The sequence below is a fragment of the Lactuca serriola genome, chromosome 6 (assembly GCF_051521515.1).
Source record: "Lactuca serriola cultivar US96UC23 chromosome 6, Lser_US96UC23_V15, whole genome shotgun sequence".
In the NCBI taxonomy this organism is placed as follows: domain Eukaryota; kingdom Viridiplantae; phylum Streptophyta; class Magnoliopsida; order Asterales; family Asteraceae; genus Lactuca; species Lactuca serriola.
In genome coordinates this window covers 21,462,719-21,468,200 of record NC_136413.1, presented here as the reverse complement: position 1 = coordinate 21,468,200, position 5,482 = coordinate 21,462,719, and the positions used below count along the sequence as shown (strand labels likewise).

The following is a 5,482-nucleotide window of genomic DNA, read 5'->3' as shown; positions in this document are numbered from 1 at the left end:
CACAAATTTATTTATAGTTTAAAAAAACAGATGATCTGACCCTAGTCGCCACGTCGTGGTGACCTGACGCCACATCGTGGTAACTGGGTTCCAAAAATCTTAATTGATTAAGTTGTTTTCTTCAACCCCATGAGGTTCAATGCTCATATGTAACTCAAAACATGATCTAGAAGGATAAAGTTTCTAACTTTACCCATTAGGACCATCCAAAGAGGTCCAAAAGTCAAACCCTATGTTTCATAATACATAAACTTAACCATTAAGCACTTATTAATTTAATTCGGAAGTCCCTCTTCTCCAGAAGTGTTTCTAGCACTAAAACAAACATGAAAGTTGGCGCTTTATATACATACATGTCCAATGCATGTCTTGAACCCATATTAGGTCAAAATGAGAGTTTATGACCTAAATCTCATGCATGATTTCAAAATACAACCAAACTTCATATCCAAGCCACAAACTACACCAAATGACCTAAAGATTCATAAAGTTGCAAACTTGATGAAACCCCACCATTCTGAATAAGTAGAATAAGAAGTTTATGGGGCAAAGCTCAAGATCTAGCATCTTAATTGTGACATCTGGAAAATTTTGAGCTTAACAAAGTCTAAGAGGTATTGTGTGTAAGTGTACCCACAATGTAACCTTGATGCAATAAAATTTTGAAAGCCAAAAGAGCATTAATTTGTATAAGTATGTATGTCTGTAGGTATATATGCACACTTTGAAGATCATGTTTGTGATAAACATCTAAAAGTGTCACACCCCAAAACCAAGAACGGCGGAAACGTTATGGGGCGAAGGACGTCATGTACAGTATCACAACAATGAAAAGTAGTAAACAAGCAACAACATCATCCATTGCATTAATAATATAATTATTATACAAGTGTGTTCTGTCAAATTTTGATAAACACTAAAGCATAAATCAAAATGAAAGATGAGTCTTCAACGAGCTCCATCTTCCCTAATCCTTGCACCGGTACCTGTCTAAGATGATCTGAGGATACAAGTAATTTTGAAAGCGAGTATCAGCTTTGAAGCTGGTGAGATCATAAGTATTTTAGTGTCTTAATTTGTATGTAAGAATTTGTAAGTAAATGAATTGTAAGTATTGTAAATGTATATGAACTGTAAGTATGAAAATATTTGTAAAACAACTGTAAACGTTTGAAAAACTCTAGAAATCCCCATGATTCCTACTATTATATAAGGGTGTCTTCTACCAAGACCTAACTGTTCTCAATGTAGTCTTCTACCTAGACTTAACTGTTCTAAATGTTTGTGTCATGTAAAAGTGTGTAATTTTCCCAAGTGTAACTATTATTAATAAAATATAGTTTTTACATTTATAGTTTAAGTGAAAAGATCACTAAATATGTGTACAGGGCAAATTAATGTAGTACTAAAACGTAGCGCTATAAGAACTACTGATGTACTAATTACCTTAACCCGGATTTATATTAAGGTATCATGTGATTAATTGTACCATACTATTGACTGGTAACAACGACATAAGAATGGTCGTAATAACGGAATGACGTTTGGCACCCGCAGACCTGCAGGTCCGGCTATATAGCTAGCAGCAAGGTGTAGGATAGTCAATCCAGTATAGATCTATACGCAAACTCACGCCCTCCCTTCAAGAGACTTTGGCTACAACTCGGGCCATGAAATTTAAGGCATGCTCCGATACATATCACAATAATTAACGTATTCATATATATGTAATGTAATGAATTGTTCTAGCTGTAATGTACGTGCTCTCTACCTAGCAAGTATAGTAATGTACTCGTTCTAGTATCGTTGTATACGTTCTTCCTAGTATAGTTGTATATGCTCTTCTTTAGTATAGTTGTATATGTTCTTCTCTAGTATAGTTGTATATGTTCTCATAGTAGTAAGTATTGACTCATGAATGAACTGACTCATAGTATGATATTGTGTTCTAGTAATAGTTCTAGTATCTTCCTAAACTACCCATATGGTAGTTTACTAGTAATCTAACTGGTACGTATGGACATGGATGTATACCCTTGCTACCCAAGGGCATGGGATGAACTGGAAGGACCTTTTATGACTATATATGTACACATGATATATAACTAATATTTAAACGACCTTCGGACGAGTACCCGATATCCCACCAGACCACATCTCAAGCGCGAAAAGGAAATAGGGTGGATAGCCTTCCTAAGTCTTTTAAACATTTCTTATATAACTATACATATAGAGGCATGCAATTTATAATATAAAAGCATAAAATAAGATTTGTAAAACCTTTGAACATAAATATTTTCTAAGAAAAGATCGACTTGATGTCGATCTATAAAATGGTTTCGAAGACATGGGTTTGATAAAACAGTTTAGTATAAAGAACATTTGTTTGAAACACAATTGTAAATAAGTTTGAAATGTAATATACAGAATAAAATGTACAGTGTAATAAGGAGTTTTTAAACACATAAAGTGTTTATGAAAAACATTTGAAGGAAACTGTTTGGTAAAACGGCTAATGAGTAGCCAATCCCCCTCTGGCACGTATCACAATATTGTCCGCTTTGGGCCACTCGGCATGAGGACTTCCCAGGGGGTCACCCATCCTGGTACTACTCCCACTCGAGCACGCTTAACTGCAGAGTTCTTATGAGATCTGCTGCCCTCACGGCTTTAAAACGCGTTGTGATAGGGAAGGTATCCACACCCCTCTATAAGGAAATGTTTCGTTCTCCTTCCAAGCCGATGTGGGATCAGATCTAACCCACTTTCACCCCCCATTATAGGGTTCGACGTCCCCGTCGAACACATCGACCCGTGCCCTGGCTCTGATACCATTTGTAACATCCCCCTCTGGCACATATCACAATATTGTCCGCTTTGGGCCACTCGCCCAGGGGGTCACCCATCCTGGTACTACTCCCGCCCGAGCACGCTTAACTGCAGAGTTCTTATGGGATCTGCTGGGAAGGAGAACTAAGCATTCCTTATAAAGGGTGTGGATACCTTCCCTAACACAACGCGCTTTAAAGTCGTGAGGGCAGCAGATCCCATAAGAACTCTGCAGTTAAGCATGCTCGGGCGGGAGTAGTACCAGGATGGGTGACCCCCTGGGAAGTCCTCGTGCCGAGTGGCCCAAAGCGGACAATATTGTGATACGTGCCAGAGGGGGATGTTACAAATGGTATCAGAGCCAGGGCACGGGTCGATGTGTTCGACGGGGACGTCAAACCCTATAATCGGGGGTGAAAGTGGGTTAGATCTGATCCCACATCGGCTTGGAAGGAGAACGAAACATTTCCTTATAAAGGGGTGTGGATACCTTCCCTATCACAACGCGTTTTAAAGCCGTGAGGGTAGCAGATCCCATAAGAACTCTGCAGTTAAGCGTGCTCGGGCGGGAGTAGTACCAGGATGGGTGACCCCCTGGGAAGTCCTCGTGCCGAGTGGCCCAAAGCGGACAATATTGTGATACGTGCCAGAGGGGGGTGTTACAAATGGTATCAGAGCTAGGGCACGGGTCGATGTGTTCGACGGGGACGTCGAACCCTATAATGGGGGGTGAAAGTGGGTTAGATCTGATCCCACATCGGCTGGGAAGGAGAATTAAGCATTCCTTATAAAGGGTGTGGATACATTCCCTAACACAACGCGTTTTAAAGTCGTGAGGGTAGCAGATCCCATAAGAACTCTGCAGTTAAGCGTGCTCGGGCGGGAGTAGTACCAGGATGGATGACCCCCTGGGAAGTCCTCGTGCCGAGTGGCCCAAAGCGGACAATATTGTGATACGTGTCAGAGGGGGGTGTTACAAATGGTATCAGAGCTAGGGTACGGGTCGATGTGTTCGACGGGGACGTCGAACCCTATAATGGGGGGGTGAAAGTGGGTTAGATCTGATCCCACATCGGCTGGGAAGGAGAATTAAGCATTCCTTATAAAGGGTGTGGATACATTCCCTAACACAACGCGTTTTAAAGCCGTGAGGGCAGCAGATCCCATAAGAACTCTGCAGTTAAGCGTGCTTGGGCGGGAGTAGTACCAGGATGGGTGACCCCCTGGGAAGTCCTCGTGCCGAGTGGCCCAAAGCGGACAATATTGTGATACGTGCCAGAGGGGGATGTTACATTACAAATCACGGGGGACAATCTAGGCTTGGTTTCGGGAGTTTACCGCCCAAGAACACCTTGGGGAGTAAACTCCTAAATCGAATGATTTAGCTATGTAATCTATGTTATGAACACATTTAAAACTTTCTAACACTACTAGAAAGAGTTACTCACAATTTGGGATAAAAACCCGAAGATCCGTGAGAGAGAATTTTGGCTTTTCTCTAATTGGAATTCAATTAATGAACCAATTTGGTTCAGAATTCTATTTATAGTCCTGAGATATTTTGGCAGAAATATTTTTATTCCAGAAACAAATTCTAATGTCCTGGAGTATTGGAATAACAGTGTTGCACAAAATCCTAGTGCATCCACTCTCCTAATATCTCCTTAAGTGTAAAATCCTGAAAACTGCCAACCTTATACTCGAAATCTGAGTTTTCACTGTAACCGTTCTACTTCTATTGGCTTCAAATGGTTTGTTCAGAATGGAAATTTCGGGTTGAAACAAAAAGTCAAGCCAATTAAGTCAATATAATAGAATTTGATGCATGAATTATGTCATGACCTTGAGATTTCGGTTTTAGGGACCCAAGATCATAGGATTTCGGTTATAGTGGGCCAATAACTCATGCCTAGGCTGAAATCTCCCACCTAGAACACCCTAGGTCGAAATCTCCCCCCATAGAACCCCCACTAAGGCCGAAAACACCTAAGGACCAAGCCACTAAGACCGAAATCAACATAGTGGAGGGATTAAGGCCGAAATCACCTAGAGTACAAAGTGATTTCGGTCTTGCCATGGCCGAAATCACCGTTTGAGTCTTCCAAAAGTGAATTCAGATTAGGGAAGGAAACATATAAGAATAATTGACTTTGTGATAAGATACCCCATCATTTTCCCATGCATTTCAATATCCATCATATACCCAAGCTATTAACCACCAGTTTACCAAGCAAATATCACTTCAACCTCTTTTTTTATTCATGGTAGTAAACAATCCAAGAACCCCATTTTTTTTATTTCTCTTTGCGATCACTCCAAACTCTCTCAAAAAGAAAGCCAAGATCTTCCAAGTTCAAAAATCTCCAAGTTGGTCCTTAGAATTTTGGTAAGATTTTCTCATTAATCTAGTGTGTTCATACATTTTTATGTAAGTTTCATCCTATTTACACATATTATTATGTAGTAAAACCCTTAGGATAATCACATTTCCAAGGAAGTTCATCAATCCATTCAAGTGTTTAGGCTTGGAAATCTTCACACCATCTTCTCAAACAACCCACAAAATCCACTCAAGGTGAGTTCATACCCCCCACATTTTCGAGATTTTCATGTTTTAGGGGGAGGGGAATACAAGTCAAAAATTGTTTATCAC

General features: G+C 40.3%; 2 pseudogenes; both read left to right on the top strand.

The window, feature by feature from the left end:
- The first annotated feature begins 3,014 nt into the window (after positions 1–3,014).
- Positions 3,015–3,132, top strand: LOC145060696 (5S ribosomal RNA; annotated as a pseudogene).
- An 827-nt stretch (positions 3,133–3,959) lies between these two features.
- LOC145060694 (5S ribosomal RNA) lies at positions 3,960–4,077 on the top strand (annotated as a pseudogene).
- The last annotated feature ends 1,405 nt before the right edge of the window (positions 4,078–5,482 follow it).